Source organism: Lethenteron reissneri, chromosome 39 (genome assembly GCF_015708825.2).
Source record: "Lethenteron reissneri isolate LAM-NWPU_2019-01 chromosome 39, ASM1570882v1, whole genome shotgun sequence".
Taxonomy (NCBI): domain Eukaryota; kingdom Metazoa; phylum Chordata; class Hyperoartia; order Petromyzontiformes; family Petromyzontidae; genus Lethenteron; species Lethenteron reissneri.
Window position 1 is genome coordinate 8,698,044 of NC_083817.1, and position 4,444 is coordinate 8,702,487.

Genomic DNA, 4,444 nt, shown 5'->3' on the forward strand with positions numbered 1-4,444 from the left:
CAGATGATTGCGGGATGATGATCATGATGTAAAGAAAAAAGGGAAAACCCTATTATTATATGTTGGTACTGGCAAAGGAGGTCTAATGATGTAGATGCTCTGATAGTGCATTGTCTTTGAGCTGTGCACGCCTTTTGGCGTCCTCTGGTCGAGCACCAATTGGGTCGAGGCTCAAAAGAAAGACGTCCCTTGGTGTGGACCAATCAGTTTCAAGGACAATGCATATATTATCATTGTGTGTTTTTTGTTTGCATTTTGACTGCAAGTATTGTGGTTAATGCAGACATGAATCCTTGTAAAAAGGTTTCAGTTTTGTTGCCAGAAAAAAGGGGAAAAACTCCTTTTATTATGTTGAGATGCAAGATGATTTATGATGATCTCCATATAGATGTGTGCAAGATGATTATCCCGATGATAAGTGCGAGATCATCTTCATACAGATATGTGCTCGATGATGATGATGATACGTGAGTGCGAGGTGATGATGTTGATAATCATGATTTTTATTATAAATTTGTTCACGATCATCATAACAATCATTATGATCATGATGCTGATATATAAATCGGTGCATGCGAGGTGATGGTGATCATTATAATAAAGAAACACATCTTTGTTTCGCTTTTAAATGTCTCATTAATTCATTTTGATTCCAAAGCAGAATACATCCCTAATTTTTGAATAATATCTTCGTTCCAATTAATTCGATCGTTTTTTTAATTCATATATCGCTACATCATCTACAGACCTTTGTCAATCCAATACTGAACGACAGCCTCCCCGCACCTTGTCGGTCATGGGCGATTGTTTGACCATACTTCACCGCGAATTTGTTCAAGCTGCGCGTTATTGGTACACGGCGGTACCTAGAACCGATTCAGATGTCACCCGCCACTGTTGCAAGCAGGCCGGATTAACATTTTGTAGGCCCCTGGGCGACAGGTACTGTGAGGCCCCCAGTGATATTTTCCAAAGGAAAAATAAAATTTTATTTTTACAAGGCTAACAAATAAAATTCAGCTGACGGAGGCCCCTTGGCTGCAGCCCATAAAGCCCCGTGCCGTAATCCCGCCCTGGCTGCAAGCCCGTGTTCGGGAATCGAACTCAGGTGGTGGCCAGGTTTCGTACCTCCACCTGCGAAAAACGGAGCCACGGAAATCATCTCAGGCACGGGTGCTGCGTGGATTGTTAAATCGGAGGGCCCTATAAGAGGTGGCGGCGGCTTTTTGGGAATGCCTTCATCCAGCAGTGGATCGATTATGCCTGACACTAACAATCACGACAATTTCAACTAACAACCTGCCGCACAGTATTCACTCACTCACTCACTCGAGAGAGAGAACGACTCGGTGGTGGCATGACAAGCCACAGACAAACGGGGCGGCAGCAGCAGCAGCAGAGGTCGCAAACGGGTTTTGATTCCTTACCCGTACCCGTACCCGGCCGCACCAGGGTCGCAAATGGGTACCTGTACCCGGCCGGGTATGGGTACCCGTACGCTACCCGTACCCTACCCGAAATGAGTGGCAAACGGTGACTCACCAGTGACTCACGGCCTACCCGTACCCGGCCGCACCTGGGTCGCAAACGGGTACCCATACCTGGCCGGGTACGGGTAGCCGGGTATCGGGTAGGGTACGGGTATCGGATATCCGGTTGCGACCTCTGAGCAGCAGCCACGCAGTCAGCCGGCGCCAGTAATTGGCCCAGCTCTGCGGTCCTCTATATACGAAGGCGTAATCGGCCAATTGAGTGTTGAGATGTGGAAAGAAACCGGAGCACTCGGAGAAGAAGAAAAAACCCCATGCGTGTGAGGGGGAAACACTCTATTACAATGCAGACTGAATGGGTGGATGGAAACAAAATAACACTAAGGTGTTATTTTTTCTGGCAATAAAGCAGGTGTAAAGATCATGCTAATCTCTCACATTAACATAGCCACTTCCGTGATCTCGTCGAGGAGGCCGCTTTCCTTTTTTTCTACAGTTAAATGCTAGTTTCTCACATTAGCATCACTAGCCCCGGCCACTTCTTTATGACCCTTGGGCTACACCCATTTCAAACGTTTTAAACAGTCGGCCTCAGCAGCAGACCACGCTTTCCCACCTGATGACGGACGCTTGTGTTGCGCCCGAAACGTCGTGATTTATTTCATTTCTACCTACGTGACTTTACCGAAAGAACCAAAGAGTATGGATTCCTGCAGTCACGAAAGCTTCAAATCAAGATAGATGCTAAGATGTTCAAACACCACGTAGATTACCTTTTGCAATGCATCAGGTCTCCATTAACCACATATATACTTGAATCCGCCAGGACACGACTCCTTCTCGACGCTCACGTGAAGGGAGTTTCACAACTTTCGTGCGGTGGTCCACCACTCCTCGCTGCTACATCCAAAGTGCTGGATTGCAGGCAGCCACGTGCATAGCCACCAAGCGCCCGGCTGATCACGTTATATGAACCGAGCAGTGGCGGCTCCTGCAAAATCTCTCAGGGGGGGCAAATGTCTGGATGATTGATAAGGATAAGGTCCACCCATGCAATGGATAAATTCACAGCTTAAGCATGTAAAGGCAACTTCACTTCTTTAATATTAATGAAAAATAAAGTGACTCTTACAATACATCTTGTTTGTTTCTATACTCACTATTAATACCATTCACTCAAGTTTCTTTTATTAAAGATTCCACTAGGTGGCGACAAATTATATTGTTGGATGAAACGTGCTTACGTATGATGACGTAAGCACGTTAGGGCGAGCCCTCCCGGAAGCCATAGAGAATGCATTGGAGCGCACCCTGTTCGAAAAAAAACATCTTTGAATGTAAGTCTATGGGGCCACTCGGGGCGATTCTCAGCTGGAGTGAAATCGCCCAAAAAGAGGCGGTACTCCACAGAACGTGACATGACGCTGATTGGACTATATCCAGAGGCACAGTGACGGCTAGCGTGACTCTGTGGTTGAATGACATTGGTGGTGCGTCGCCCAATCGCCCTAATGAAGAAACCGCCCCTGGAACCGAGGGTCACTAATCTTTGAAGAGCACACGTGTACATAACCTGTCCATCACCTGCGATGCATCACCACGTGAAATATACTGACTCGCACCCACGATGGGACATTTTTAAAACACACTGATACCTATAACGATCATTATTATCGTTGTATTTGTTTAACCCACTGAGATGGGGTTGCTGAGTTGAAGTGAGTGACAGACAGAGATAGCGAGCAAAAATAAGGACTGGTAAATAAAGCCTTTATCCAGGAGTGGATCGAACATGGCTAATTATGATGTATATGCACTTGTGTATGAAAACCCCATGACGCAATAATATTTTTTATTGTGCGTCGTCGTTGCGAAGATAAGTTACACTAAATAGATAAAGCTGGCATAATTCCCACTTGCCATATGTGACTTCCCACGTAACGCAAAATATATATAATTAAACTACAGCATTTGTTAGTCACGCCATAGGCCTTCTGGGAGTGGTTTAATTTCCAGCAGCATTGATTTAAAACAAGCAAAAGCTGGGCCGGTTTCGACTTTCAGTGTTTCATCAGCAGATTCTGGTTTGCATGCATGCATATATATATAAGTACACCACCAGCAAAGCATCACCACATGCAAAGCGCCCGCAAACCCAACGATGTTAAATTTGCAAACATCCTGAACCTTATAAACCATTATTATTATCATCATTTTTGTTTAAGCCACTGAGATGGGTGGGGTGGTTGCAGTGCTGAAATGATTGAGATCCTGGGGGGAGATGAGTAGAGTGTGGATGGAGGGGTTGGATAGTGGGGGGGATGGGGGGGTGGGTTGGGGGATAGGGGGGGGTGCACGTGGGGTGGGGGTGAGAATGGTGATTAACCCTCTACCACCCCACCCCCCCCCCCTAAAAAAATAGCAAACACATATCGATGTAATACTTTCACTGTGGTTCAATGAAAAAATAATTTATCCCCTTCAATAGCAAGGTTGGGGTAAGCCTTATCTGGAGCTCAGCAGGGATGTCGTCTCGGCTATCTCCCCAGCACAGGCCGCTAAGCTGTGCACCGTGCTCGTCATACTAAACAGCCGGGGGGGGGGGCGGGAGAGATGGGCAGAGGAGGGGGCGGGGGGTGGGGGGATCAGGGGGGAGGGGCCAGGGAAGGGGTGCCGAGGGATGGAACGCGGGGTAAGCGCTCAGCCACCGTTCGCTGTCGAAGCAGAATTCCGTTCTGTCTGCACACGTGAATGAAATAAAACACACACGTTTTGTCCGTCATCATCATCATCATCAACCCGTTGGCTCTTGGCGGGCCGATTTATTTTTGTTGTTGTCAAGCAGCATTTGTTGAAGCAAGCAACATTTTGGAGCGGTTTCGATAATATCCTGCATTTTAAACAAACGCTGCTTCTGCTGCTGCTATTGCTGGGTTAGTAGATTGTCCAGAGAG